The following is a 16054-nucleotide window of genomic DNA, read 5'->3' on the forward strand; positions in this document are numbered from 1 at the left end:
TGAAATGGTAAAGTAACTAAAATTTATCATTTTACTTTGTTCTCCTATTTCAATGCCACTATTCTTCTCACCTACTCTCCTCCCCATGCCAAGCACCTAGGATATATCCAAAACTGCTATAAGCTGACTTCAAATAATTTTTAAGATCTCAAAAAATTAAAATGTGAGGGTACCACCATACAGAGAGTGTTTGCCTTCTAAAGAGGCCTGTAATTGTAGAAATAACTTTATGTGTTGTCTGAATAATGCGAGTTTAAAATCTCTACATTGGTGTTTGACATAGTGGCCCCTTCATAATGCTCTCCAGTTGTCTGGCAGTGACCACCAGTTTTCTAATAAGGCTGCCTCTGTGCTTCCTTGGACTTATTTTAGGATTCAGAGTTGTCTGATTTCTGGCTTGGTTACTCACCATTCCTTTAATTCCATTTTACTGACCCAATTTCTAGCTTCTATAGGTCTTCTCCAGCTTTCATAACTCTATTGACTATTATTTCTATTAGTTCTATATAGTAATTAGCTCAGTCCATGGACCAATATGGATGCCTAACCCATATTTGTCATGAAATCAGTAAGAGTTAATACTTTCAGAAGTATGGGAGAGTTCAAATTACTATGCAAATCTGATGCCCAAACAGGATGATACCATTTGAAATCTGTTGCTAACTAGTTGGTATAATTAGTGTTCATTATAACACATCAAATATATTCCTTATCAGCACTCAGTAGTAGATAGAAATGGCTGTAATCCAGAGTACAGTCTGTTTCTATAGTTACAATGGAAGTAACTTCCTTTGCCACCAAAGCAAATGTCAAAAGCACAATCTTAGATAATGAGTGCATAATGCCATTATGTTAGCTTCTCATCCTTCATGTGGCCTTCATTTCATTTTTAGTTAAAAATGAATGACTGAGAGTATTTATTGTGAAGATAATTGATTAACTATAAGTTTTTCAAATATCAACTTTTGTTAAAGAAATCTACAGAAATACCCTAAGTCAGAAACCATCTTATTGATTGAATGAAAGAAAACAAGTCAGTAAAGCAAGACAGATTTAATGTAGACATGAAAGAGGTAATAACAAAATATAGAATCAAAATTACAGACATAAACTCAGAATATAACTTAGTTTAAATTTATTTTAAATTTATTTTTCTTATTAAATACTTTTGTATTGATTTCACTTTCTCCTAAAAGCAGATTAAAAATTAGTTTTCTTCTATATATCGACATTATAATTTTAAGGCATTATTAAAATGATGGCTATTCAGAATAAATATGATTATTCCCTACTTTCATGCAAACTTAGGCATTTTATTTCTATTGAATGAAGTTGTTTGGAGAACCAGAAAACTTTTCTTTTTTTTACGTAAAAATCTTTACCTTGAGCACATTTTCATAATAATTTTTGATTGGCCTCTCAGAACCTTTCCTGAGGTTACATTCTTACAGTTGCAAATTTGTGAAACTCTCGTTTCAAGAAACAACGAAGGATATATTGGTTTTATGATCTGGTAATAGAATGTCCAGTTTTACATGCTCAATTTTAATGAAAATGTGGTGAATGCAAAAAGCCTTTCAAACCGTCACTGTGTATGTCAAACACATGCAGTTACTGTTTGTATACTAAAATCCCTTCTGGCCTGACAGCATGCCTACACATTTTTTTTTTTTTTTTAATTAGAGTATCCACGTCTCTCACTCTTTCTCTTTCTGTATCACAGAGGGAAAAACCCTCTCAGTTAGTAGGAGCTCTAACCAGTTATGGACACTACTAGATCTTTAGAATTATCCGATTATAAGCAATATGCTTCCATAGATATTTTCCTTGCTCTCTTTCAGACTCAGTTGCGTGTTCCATAAAGAGGTAATAGGAAGGGCATTATCATCTATGTCCAGTATAATTCTGAAACAGTCAGGCAATAAGTAGAAGCAGCTGATGCTTTCCTAATTGTGACTAGTGCAGAGAAAATAAGGAAAAGAATAGTGAGGAAGAGCTTTTAAGGTCCCATTTCCCATGTCAGGCACAGAGCATCTGGACTGAGATTACTTTGCAAGCAGTTTGTGACTTCTAATGGCAACATTAGGACCAAAAGTATATACATATCATAACGTTAAGAAGAAACTGATGTATAAATTTTGCTGTTTTAGGGTTTAAGTGAATTAGCATTGTTCGTGTGTTTGGGGAAGATGTTACAATTGGCCATTATCTAAAGACAAGGACATGCTGCTCAATATTAATTTCATATTACTTGGTGGCTCCTTTAATTCTCCAGAGTAAGAAAATGATTGTAATTGTAAAACTTATGATAATGGTGCACGTTAAAAATTAGTTCTATAACAGGAAAACAAATGGATATTTTTTGGTTGCAAAGCACAGAAATCAATTCCGACTTGCTTAAACCCAAAGGAGATTTTTTTGTTGTTTTTTTAATCGGGTAAAATAGTTTATTTTAAACAACAAAGATCTGAAAAGGTTATTGACAGATTGGATTCACGTGCTTTTCTTCCAGAATGTTGTTGATGAGCTCCCTGAAAGCTAGATTAGCATTTTATATGAAAGTCTTAAATGTTTAGAAAATAAATACAGAGTTTAAGTAGGACAGGAAGTTGTGGAAGTATGCCATGAAAAAATCAGATGAATTAAATTCCAAACTTATTATGTCCAAATTAATAAGCCAGAAAAAAGTGACAGGGAAACACACACCCAAAATGTTCTTCAGAAGAACAAGAGTAAAGAATGGGGGAGAAAGTGAGCATAAGCAGTACATGAATTGAAAATAAAATATGATACACAGAATATGGCAACAGCAGGGTATAGGATAGAATGAGTTGCGACAGTGTAATCCCGAAAATATCTCTTCAGTCAGAGATCACAAGCCTCTGGATTTAGAGTGAGACATAAAATAGGATACTGAGGTGTGACCAGGTGGTTTTTGAAGAATGAATGGGGGCTACCTAATTATAACTTGCCTGAAGCTATAGAATCACAGTATAATTTAATGTAACCATAAAATGTAGTTAATGGGAGAGAAAACATGTCATGCTGGAAAAGAAAAAGTTGTGAGAAAAGTTAGTATACATACCGACAGGGCTCTTTCAGGGCCCTGTACAGGCTCTGCCTGTACTGATAAAAGGGTAGCATAACAGGTTTCTAAGGATGGGAAGGAGTACAGCTCTCACTTGCAGCATATTCCAAAAGAGGTTGGAGCGGCAGACGAAGCTTCGCTTACCCACCACTCTCCACGGCCCAGGGGTTAGGGACCCCTGACCTGGGCCCTCAAGGCTGTCACCAGAGAAAAGAATCATATCCCTTGGTGCCAAAGCTTGAGAAAGGATCTCAGTTGAATAAGAGTCCACACTGACAAATTAAAGTTTTTAAAGTTTATGTCTTATATAAAGGAAGTGTCTTTGTTTATTGTTTTTAGAGTTGCCAGTACAAGCAGCATGCTAAGTAAACAACAACAAAATACCAAGTAATTCTGAATTGTATACACAATATTGTATCACCAAAAATATGGCATTTTGTAGAAGAATGTAGCTGTATCATCACTCAATAGTCATAATAAATTAAAATAAAGGCAAAGAGTTAATGTCAGTATTAAAATACATTTATGAGTATACAATAAATATTTTGCCTGAAATTTTTATTTCAGCATTTTAAGAACATTAGTTAACAGTTTTGAGTAAATACCACGCAACAGATAATAAAATAAATGCTAAATTCAATCATCTTACTTAGTCCTCACAACACTTTGAGGTGGAGACTATTAGCACACATTTATACCCCATGTTTTACAGATGGGAAAATGTGAGGTTAGAGGAGTTGTCCAAGATCAACAGATATCTGTGTCTATGCCCACCTGTTTACATTCTATTTTCTTTTGATTATAAACACTAATTTTTCTTGAAAGAATATGCCTCTCTACTCAGTTTATATACATTGTGGACTGTGTATATAAATCAGGACATAAAAGTCAACTCAAAATTGATCATAGATCTAAATAAAAGTGTTAAAACTGTGAAACTCTTAAGAGAAAACAGTAAATATTTGTGGCTTTGGATTAGGCGATACATTCTTAGATATGACATCAAAAGCACAGGCAACTTTCTTGTGGTGGCTTTGCCTAGTTTTCATATCAGTACAACACAGGTCTCATAGAATAAGTTGGAAATTATCACTTCCTATTCTGTTTTTGGGAAGAGTCTGTGAAAGGTTAGTGTTAACTCTTCTTTAAATGTTTGGTAGGATTCATCAGTGAAGCCATATGGGCTTGTGCTTTTCTTTGTGGGTACTTTTGTGATTACTAATTCAATCTCTTTGATTGTTACAGATCTATTCAATGGTCAATGTCTTCTTGAATCAGTTTTGGTAGCTTGTGTTTTTCTAGGAAATTGAACTAAGTAATTTGCTCATATTTGTTTGTAGTTAATTTGTTAGTACATCGTTTTCATTTAATCTTTTAAAGTCCTCATTTCTGTAAGGTCAATAGTGGTATCTTCTATTTGATTCCTGAGATTGATAATTTGAATCTGTTCTCTTCTTTTTCTTTATCAGTCTAACTAAAAGTTTGTCAGTTCTATTGATCTTTTTGGAGACCAATTTTAGGTTTCATCAATATGCTCTGTTGTTTTCCTAATCTTTATTTCGTTTATTTATATTTTAATCTTTACTGTTTCCTATTTTTTCTGCTTGCTTTGGTTTAATTTGCTCTTATTTTTCCAGTGCCTTAAGGTGAAGGTTAGATTACTTATTTGAAATCTTCTTTCTTAGTAATGTATTTACAATTATAAATTTCTCTTTGAGCACAGCCCGAGTTACTTCTCATAAGTTTGAGAATTTGTGTTTTATTTCATTCATCTCAAGGCATTTTACAATTTACTTTGTGATGTCTTGTTGATCCATTAGTTATTGAGATGTGCAGTTTAATCTCCACGTATTCAAGACTATCCCAATTATCTTCTGTTATTGATTTCTAACTTAATTCCACTGTGGTCAGAAAACATACTTTGCAATATTTCAATCCTTTTGAATATGTTTAGGCTTACTTTATATATGAGCACATGTTTTTTTTCTGGAGAATATTCATTGGCACTTGAGAAGAATATGTATTCTGCTATTGTTGGGTGGATTATTCCACATGTACCTGTTAGATCTATTTGTTTTTTAATATTGCTCAGATGTTCTATTTCCTTGTTGACCTTCTGCCTAGTTGTTCTATTTATTATTGAAAATGTTGCGTTAATATCTCTATTATTGTTAAACTTTCTATTCCTCCCTTTAATTCAGTCATTTTTTTTGCTTCATGAAATTTACCATGTTTCAGAGCATCTCATTATTTGATAAGTACCATAAAAGGTATACATGTACTTTAATATGAATATTTACTCTTACCTGAAGCTTAGCCCAGACAACCAAGTCTCCTCCAGGGAGGGAAAAAAAGAAAATCTGGAAAATACTCCTGGGGAATGTAGCAAAGAAGTAACTATTAGACCAAAAAAGACATCCAATTTTTTTATGGTCTACTTGCCAAAAACATTATAAGACACATGAGAGAATGTACCTGAATGTCTCTGAAATTACTCAGTTGTAACAGAAAGTGATCTTGTTGTAATGCTATAGGTAATTCCTGTTACTAACTTTGAACAGTTTTGAACAAACATAAAAGGATTAATTGAGCAAAAATGATTTTAGGAAAGCCTAATGACTGATTTTAAAGACTATCTCTCTTAGGTATACAAACCTTTTCTGATTATGTCTTCCATTATCTTTATAAAGCAGGGGATAAAAATGAGAGTTCAAAATACAAGATTGAGTGTTTGGCGACACTGACAATTACCTGCCTAATGTTTCTGGTTTTGACAGTAGCCAAGGAAATCAGAAATATGCAAAGAAAGGAAATTTCATCGTTGTGGGAAAAAAATCAACGGGTTTTTTGATTACTTTCACTGAAGAAACATTGTCTTCAGTGCTCTCTCTCTGATCATCAATAATACTGAGCACTAAAATTTTCTATTACTATTGACTTATTCTCAGGAGAATTGAGCTATATCCAGGCAAAATAGATATGCTATTATGGGACAAACTTATGGAAATATAACACTTGGTAAGGTATTGGAAAAAAAGAGAATTGTGTCATTTTGTGAACAGAAAAATCAAAAAGCTATCAAATATACTGTAGAATATAAAACCTTATTCTAACTTGACTGTCTCTTTAGTGCCACTTCTCCACTCAGAAGCCACCATATGAGGCATAAAGTTGCAGCACAGATTGCAACTGATTGTTTCTGTTCGGTTTTATTTTTTTATACATTTATTTATTTTTGACTGCGTTAGGTCTTCATTGCTGCGTGCGGGTTTTCTCTAGTTGAGGCGAGTGGGGGATACTCTTTGTTGAGGAGCACAGGCTCTCGGCACACGGGATTCAGTAGTTGTGGTGCACGGGCTTAGTTGCTCCGCGGCATGTGGGATCTTCCTAGACCAAGGCTCAAACCCATGTCTCCTGCATTGGCAGGGGGATTCTTAACCACTGCACCACCAGGGAAGTCCCAACCGATTATTTTACGAACTTGGTCCGTGCTTATAGATACCAGTTGACCTATTGCACCTGGAACAAATTTCTTCAAAAGTGCTTAAGAAAGTGGTTATCTACAAGATGAAGGAAGGGCAGAGTTGAAAACAATAATAGTCTTCAAGATAAAACAAATATTTTCTTTCATATTTGAACAACAAACATTCATAAAGAGGTCACATTATTATAAGCATTTGGATTAAATCAGTAAGGGATCTCTAAAATAGTTAACATGTGGTTCTTTATCTGGAACAGAAAAACAAATTATCAAATGTTAATCAAGGACAATGTATTTACATATTTCTTCAGGACAAATAAAAGTTATCAAAAATATGAGTAGTATTGGATTGGTGAAAAAGATAAGAGGTTAATCTGGGTGGATTGTGAAGACCCAATAGAACATATGAGATCTGAGAAAATGGGATTATTTCAATAAACAGTGAGAAATGAGGAAATCATTATAGGAAGCAGAAATGCACTAGCAAAATAAAGGTGGTTTGAGAGCAGGACATGGATTGGTTTGACCTAGTAAAGGCTTTTGCTTCCAGCCAGCACAGGATAAGTCTAAATTTGTGATATCAGGGACAGACCTCCAATGGTAGCTGAATAGACTTCCTAAGATGTCAGGAAGGGCCTCCTATAACTAAGCCAGTTAATGTAATCAGGTTTGTCCTGCAGCAGTTCACAGGTTAGATTAGGGCAGTTTGGAGATGAGAGGACCAGTGAATATTTTACAGGAATATACCAGTGGCTTTCAAAAGCAATTGCATAGGTAACTAAGGACTAATATATATATATTTTTTTTTCCAGTGAAAGCTACATATCTGAAGGAATGAGTGGAGCGAAAGGAAGATACTAATATTTCAAGTAAACTGTGTTTGAGCAATGGAATTAATCTTGGTTATGAGCTCAATTAAAACAATTTTAAGAAAGAGACAGATACATTTGAACAATTTAGAAAACATAATGTGTTCAGCATGCCTGATTTTCAAATCTAACCACACCATTTCCTAGAATTATGAACTTGAGTAAATGAACTAGTCTGTCATTTCCTCATGGCTAAAGCAACATAACAATAATAGCACCTACTTCAAAGGGTTTTTGCAAAAACTGAATGAAAAAATTCATCTAGAGTATACAGATTGGTGCCTTGAATATTAAAATGTACTCAGGAAAAAGCTGGCTTATATAATTATGATTATTAGTAAAACTCATTACATGCAGAAATCAGAATTTGTTTTTGGAATGTTAAGCTTCAGTATCTTTCAACACAAACACTTAAGCTTTCTTAAGGTAGTAAGTGTATTTTGCTAAAGCAATTTCAATTGTATTTTTTTAAACCACATTGCATTGCACACTGTTAATATAGTTTTTTTTTTTAATTGTAAAACAAATAGAGGAGCTATGCCCACAATTCAAAGAAATACATTTGGCAGGTTAGTTATATCTCATTTTTTAAATTTAATATACTGTAAGGTACATCCAAGTAGACTTTGTTTAAAGTTAATTAAAAAATTTAACACCCAACGTTAATGATTTTAGTATGTCGGTCTTGGTGCTTCACTGAAATGGTGAGGTTCTTGAATTAAGCTTTTCATTAAATTATAAATCTCTTTAGGCTCATTGTGCTAGAAGAGGTTTGTTAAAATGAATATTCCTTTTTAAAGTGGAGAAAAAAATAAGTGCCTAAGGGAAAAACAATTAAAGTATGTTAGTAGTGCAAAGTTTTGATAGGATTACTTGTAGAGAGATAACTAAAGGGAAACAGGTGGATAGATTGGTCTATCATCTGGAAGATGACTGATTGGGTGACCGTTTCAGTATGGAGGAATAAGAGAGCTATAAGTCTGAATGTCTCAGAGGTGTGAAGTGGGGGTGACTCCCAGGTATATCCTTGGATGCCTCAGTCCTTTGGCACTCAGACATTCACAGTCATACAAGGAGAGCTGAGTATGTATGTACAACCTCAGCATGGGAGAGCCAGCTCAGGGTCTCTTTCCACTGATATGCAGATACCTGTACAGCCACCAAAAGTGTACATGATCATGCCCATTTTTTTGTGCTTCTGCAGCTCATCAATATTGGTCACAAATTGCTGTTTAAAAATTTCAACAATAAATGCAGGAGTTTAGTCTACTGCATAGTGCTTAGTAGGACTTTCATGTACCTTGAAATTAGTATGAATATTTTCCTAGAAATTGTCTTGAGTTAATGTTAGAAGAGATATTTAATGAAGTATTAAGTTCTTAGTCTTCTCTAAGGGTAGAGAAAAGGCCACATAACAAGCCATTTGCTTCTTTACTAGTTCACTTTCCAATTTTCAGGAGGTAAGCAATCATTTTGAAAGTTTTCTAGATCCTTGGCTCAAATATATTAATTAGTTCATCTTCCTGATGCTTATATTTAGATTATATAGGCTTGTATGTAACCCCTTTCCATCACCTAATTATATCACTTACTATATTCTTAATTTAAACAAACAAGTTTGAGTTTAATGGCTCAAATTATTATTTAGGTTGCATTGTTTCAAAAGTCAGCTACTACTCCTAATATGTAAGATCAATGTATTATTCCTCAGATGTGCGTGCGTGTGTGTGTGTGTGTGTGTGTGTGTGTTTATGAAGAGAGGGGTAGGGTGGGGAGAGGGATAGAGAGAGAGAGAAATTCTCTTGAGATCAACTATTCCTGATATTTTGAAGAATACAGGTCAGCTACATTATAAAATGTTCTCCATTTTAAGCTTGTCTCATATATTCTCACTACTCCTGATGTTCTGATTTATTCCATACATCTTTACATTAGTTTTAAATATTTTAATAAGCAGGTTAACATTAGTTATAAAAAATGGTTTTGCTTGTGGCACCAAGAGGCTATACCTGAACCTCACTTTGAATACAGGGCCTAATTCTCCCATTAGAGTAAGTAGTGAAGTGCGGAAAGTGTGGTGAGGCAGGAACTAGAGGGCTCTGGAAAACCTTGAACATCTTTATTTTCTCTTTCTTCACCCAGTCTCTTGGAGGTGACCAAGAAGGACCTGAAGTGTTGAGTACATTTTTCTCTTTCTCTCCTTTTTTTACAGTATGAATAACTACCATTTACTGATTTACTGTCAATATATGCCTTTCTATAGTGGACATTTGCAAATTCACTATAGGTGAGGAAAGCACTATCCTCAAAGAACGGAAGTTACTTGTCCAGGTCACATGGGTAGTAAGTGACAGGGTCAGGAGTGAACTCAGTATCTGGATTTCCTAGACCATCAATGGTCTCCACTGATTTCAAACACAGAAGAACAAAAAAAAGTCAAAAGTACAAGAGAATAGAACAAATTTATGAGTAAATGTCAGTACTAAGAGCTGCCAAGAAGAAAGGAAACCCTAATGAAGTGTCCCAAATGCTAAGAATTGCTGTTTCTTTTTCTCTCTAAAAGGAAAAGTGTGTTGGTAGACTCATGATATTTATAAACTGTTTGTTTTTTTGGAAAGGGAGCAGCAAGAGGAGATAGGGTATAGGATATAGATGAAAGTCTCAGTGTGGGAATAGCCAGAGTGGTGGCCAGAATAAGCATCATCTGGGACTTCCCTAGTGGTGTAGTGGCTAAGAATCCACCTGCCAGTGCAGGGGATGAGGGTTCGAGCCCTGGTCTGGGAAGATCCCACATGCCACAGAGCGACTGATCCCATAAGCCACAACTGCTGAGCATGCATGCCACAGCTACTGAAGCCCGTGTGCCTAGAGCCTGTGCTCCACAACAAGAGAAGCCACCACAATGAGAAGCCCGTGCACCACAACGAGTAGTGACCCCCCACTCACTGCAACTAGAGAAAGCCCGTGCGCAGCAACGAAGACCCAATGCACCCCAAAAATAAATAAATAAATAGATTTATATAAAAATAAAGAAGCATCATCATGAAAAGATCAGAGGTTGGCAACCTGGGGAACCAGGCCGTGGAAAGTAAAGGATACTCTGACCAAGAAGAACAAAGAAAGTTTCTGAGGCCTTGGATGAGTGGAAAAGACAGTGAACACCTAGGGCCAAGAAATCATTATGTGGATAGAAGAACATGACAGGACCACAATCTATATTTCAAAAGACTAAAGGCATGAAGACATTTCCATCAGTCCCATGGGGGCAGCCTGGAGAGCAGGGCAGGCATTTTCTGGGTACATAGTGACTAGTCCCTAAATCCTTTATACCTCTCTTTCTTTCACATGCAGTGGGGATGGTGCAGACATAGCTGCCATTTAACTGGTATATATGGTATACCTTTAACAGTTTTTTAAATATTGGAAAAATCTCTTTCCAGAATGTAGGCACTTCCTTGAGAGCTATGAGCACCCACTACCACCTTGCCCTTTCCCCCAGGACTCTGCTTCAGCACTACACACAGTGCCTATTCTGATAGTCCCTATTCTGATGGTTTGATCCCATCATATTTTGTTTTTTTTCTCCAGGTTTATTGAGGTATAATTGACAAATAAAAATTGTATATATTTAAGATACACAAAAAATGGTTTGACATACAGTTGACTGTTAAACAACCCAGGTTTAAACTGCATGGGTCCACTTATAGGATGATTTTTAAAAATAAATACATACTACCGCACTACACAACCGCTGTTGGCTGAATCTGAGGATGGGAATATGTAGGTGCAGAGGGCTGACTGTAAAGTTACACATAGATTTTCAACTGTGCAGAGGGTCAGTGCCCCAACCCCTGAGTTGTTCAAGAGTCAAATGTATATGTATTTACACATATGTATACATATATATATAAATGATTACCAAAATCAAGTTAATTCATACATCCATTTCCTCATGTACTTACCTTTATGCCTTTCTGTGTGTGTGTGTGTGTGTGTGTGTGTGTGTGTGTGTGTGTGTGTGGTCCCATCATATTCTGAGTATCATTCCTGCCAAGCTTTGTAGAATTTTATTTCTACAGAACATCTCATCCCATTTCAAAGTCTGCTTTTTAATTTAGCTCACAATACCTTTTTATCAACTTCTACATATTGTTGCCAAGGGCCAGTGTCCCTTAGACTCTGGGCCTCATTTTGGCCTATGCTTTGTTTCACTGGCATTGTTTCTAGACTTTCCACATCCCAAGTTCTGATTTTTCTGTATCTGCTACTAGTGAAATATGTAGGTAGTCTAACCTTAAATTTATGAAAACGCCAGACATAAAGACAATCAAAATTTTACAAAGGGCAATGCACATGTAAGGTGATAGCATGGCATTTCAAACTTAGTGGAACTCTACCGGTCTGATCTGATGACATCTCAAAATAGTAATGAACTAATATACAAATGAATAATTTTTTTAAAATACCTGGTTATTTTTGTAAATCAGGGTTGACTCAGAGGTAGAGGGCATTTAATGTTTCCCTGAGATATACTTTTATGAGTCTCAGGGGCTAAAAACTGCAGTGAGCTAATAAACCTGTCTGGCTTTAGATGAGTCAGGCTAATTATAAGGCAAAGTCAGTTTGATGCATTCTCTGTCAATAGGAGCATTTAGAACAGCATCCTGAATATCTCTTGTTATCAACTGAGACCTTGGCTTTCTACGATTTGGGCTGCCTCTAGAGTGTTTCCATTTTCATGATCTTTTCCCAAGCTGGGTTCGATTTCCGGTTGTAAACTGGGCAGGGAAAAATTATTAGGCAGTGTTTCTTCACAGAAAATTCTTACAGCCTCTCAGTTGTGTCTACAAAGTAGACCTCTTTTAATATGTGTTCATCCCTGTAATGGTCCTAATAATGGCCCAGGGGAAAGCCAAGAACACCAAAATCAAATAGATGGGATCACTATTAGTGGATACCTATATTTTTCAGCCAAATGGGGCTTTCTTTCACCTGTCTTGTTAAAAATTAAACAGTCCTTGAGGCATCGTTTTTCATCCATTAGGGACCAACTGTAAGAATAATGTGATTGTATAAAAACTTTCTGGTAGAAAACTGAAGAGCCAAGGATAATCTGGCCTTCATTATAATATAATCTGTCCCTCTCTATTTATTATATTTCCACAGTCCCTTGTTAGCTCTGGGACATCTGTGTTTTAAAAGAGTGGTGGCAAAGCTCTCACTGAGACAGAGGTCTTCATTTGCTGAATTTACTAGCAACACAGCATGTAACTGTGTTAAGCCATCTTACTAAACAACAAATGAGATTCCAGAGGCCAAGGCTTACAGAGAAAAACACTTCTCCCTCACTTCATCTCTTTGTAGCTCAATAAAACAACCAAAGACCCTGATGGCCTAGTTTTTATAATACTGTCTTTTTTCCCTGGGTAAACCATCTGGCTCCTGACTTAATCAGGTTGGACTCTGAATACAGATTTCATCCCAGTTTTGCTTGATGGTGGTGACTTCTTCCAGTATTTATTTTAGACCAAGTAGTAACCGTCTCTTTGTTTATTCTCAATGTTGAAAATTACCTGCATTTTTTTATGCTTAGCTTCACTACAATATTTTATTTTCTTTCATTAAATAATTAATAATCAATGAAAACTTTACATAAATCAAACTTTTTTTGTGTGTTTTATTCTATGAATTCAAAACATAAATTTTAGATCCACCTCTTTTTTTTTTTTTTTTTTTTTTTGGGACCAGGGAAGCCCTAGATTCACCTCTTTCTTTCAAGCAACCTGAAATTATAACTCCAGCCAATATTTTTAAATTTAACTCATTGATCTTTATAATTTTAAGGAGAATTATATTTTACATGCAAACTGTACATGAGCTCTTTAAATTTATTTTCCATATGAACTTCACTGTCCTCAATGCTAGTGTTTATATTTTAAATCATTGATTATTGGTTCTTTGGGTTTTAAGACTACTAGGGGACAAAAATTGTCATGAGAAGTGTATACACACACACACACACACACACACACACACGAGTTTTGTTCTAACATAAGTAGCATGCCTTTTTTATTTTGTTTTGGGTTTAAGACTTGACTTAGAGAATCCTTCACTCTTTATAATTCTTTACACTCTTTTCTATGCAAAAAGGAAAACTTTGGGAGATACATGACTACTTTTCTTGGCCATAGTCTTTACCTTTTCAAGAATTTTGTTTTTCACTTTATAGAAATCTGTAAATAATTAATTAAAGCAAATCTACTAATTGGCTACACCATGCATAATATGCTGCTCTGGGATCTTCCTGCTAATTACTCTGGAAAAACACTACCACCATAGCTTAAGAGAACACTTTTCTAGAGAAAAATTCTCCACACCTTGCTTTTGCTTTTCAATGTCTTGGGTTTTGATTTCTATTAGTTTCAATTAACGATCACTCAATTTGTCTTAACTTCTAAACTTTTCTCACTCTGGTCATCTTCTCTTTAAGTATATCAGACTCAGTCTAAGCCTTCTCCATCTTTAATACAATTTCTTATGGCAACTCACAGCAGATGATCAACATTAAATTAAGTAGCTTGATATTTAGGCATGATGTGAGAAATTTCTATGGAATCATCTTTAATCCAAGGCTTGATCACCTTGATCTTCCTTCTTCCTTGATGTTTTAAGTTGGTCTGAAGCCTGAGTGTAACTTGTAGTTCTTCACCCGAGTTGGGAGCCATGTTATTAACTCACAGGGTCAACACCTCATTTCATTATTTGCCTCCCCAACAGCATAATAGTTTCTTTAAGTCTCTGTAGGAAGGATCAAGTGGCATTACAAATAGTTCTAGATTCTTTATCAGTGACTTTGTCTTTCCATACAGTGTTCAATGAGGTATAGGATAAAAATTAGTAATATTTATTTTATTGAGGAAACGCTTCTTGGCCAAAAGTGTCAAGGATTTAAAAAGGAAGATGAGAAGAAAGAAAAAGAAAGAAGAAAGGAAGAAAGAAAGAAAGCAAAAGAGAGAAAGAAAGGGAGGGAGGAAGAAAGAAAGGGAGAGAGAGAGAGGGAGGGAGGAAGGAAGGAGAAATTGTTTACCAAAACAAAGTAACTAAAAAACATATTTACAATTAAAAAACATTTCCAGTACTACAGTGTCTTTTTAAAAATTTTTGTAAAACTCTGATTGAATAAAGTATCATTGAAAAACTTTACTCCTAGCTGAAGTAAACAGAAATGTGCTTTAAGAGTACACAAGTATAACTTATATGAAATAATTACATTCCAGCCAAAATGATATGATGAAATTTGATAAATGGGTTATATTTCCAAGATTCCAACTTACTGATAAATCATAACCATTTTCAGGACCATTACAACCATTTAATGACAGATTACAAAGGTGAAAGGGCACAGAAATTGAGGTAGGATAAAAATGTTATTAAGAGCTTTGTTAATCCATAAAACATATTTCTGTGTTTGGATATATTTGTGTTTGTGTATGTTTAAATCCACACACAGAACCACAGAGAGTGGGCGATATATCATGGTACATCATTGCATGGCAGTGCACATTCTCAGCATCCATGGCTATTTCTCATTCTTTGACGTACAGCCCAAAGCATCCATACACTTTCTATCCTCATAGTCTAACAGCATGGTCTGATTAATATGTACGTAGGAATAAAATACATAGTAGAAAATTAAAATATTACTTGATCTATAACAGGAACACTGCTAGGTCTAGTGGTCAAAAATCAGACTTATGTTGTCACAATGGCAAGCCACTAGTCTTTTTATCTAGATTTCAGACCTAAGACTGTTCAAGTACCTCTGAATGACAGCCTGGGCTCCTTGAGAAAGGATGCTATAATATTGACATGAGTGTGTGATGTAATTACTCCTCCTGTCCTTCCCCAAGGGGCAATAAAGCCACTATCGAGAATATCTCTGCACAAGAAAACATCCAATCATTTTAAGGATTACTAGACACTGACAATAAATTAAACTTAGTTATTGAGGACCCCAAATGACACAGGGGTCTACCAGTAAAAATTAGGGTGCAGATAGTACACATGCCTAAGACACCAACTCCTGTTTCATTGCTTCTTCTTCCTGAATCCACAGCATGATCTCATAGGAAGTTCTTTGTGACTATGGATAAAATAATTTCCTTTTCGTTCTAAACAACATGCTGGCTCTAATCAGAAATTTGCTGATGCAAATTTAGGACAGCCCTAAATAGGAGTGTCCCTGAAGAATAATGATAATGAAAATCTTACTGGGGAGACTACTGAACAGCTCAGTTGGTACCGGATTGTTTTGGTATTGACAGAAATCCTTGTATCTGTTAGCTATTGATAATACAAAATTGATGGATAATTTATGACTATGAAGCTTCAGTGATGTTAAGCAATGAACATTCATTTCTCATGCATTGTCAGGGTTCAGCTGGTCCAGGATGGGCTTTGGCTAATCCCACCTGGCATGCTTATGTGCATGGAGAGTCCTGCAGCTTCAAATGTCTCACATCTTCCTCCTGAGATCAGGGAGCTGCTTGGATATCTCCTTCTCATCTAAACTGACTAGTGGACTAATGTCTTATCTAAACTAATTTAGACTAATGT

The sequence above is a fragment of the Neophocaena asiaeorientalis genome, unplaced genomic scaffold (genome assembly GCF_003031525.2).
Source record: "Neophocaena asiaeorientalis asiaeorientalis breed wild unplaced genomic scaffold, Neophocaena_asiaeorientalis_V1.1 scaffold209, whole genome shotgun sequence".
NCBI classification, from domain to species: domain Eukaryota; kingdom Metazoa; phylum Chordata; class Mammalia; order Artiodactyla; family Phocoenidae; genus Neophocaena; species Neophocaena asiaeorientalis.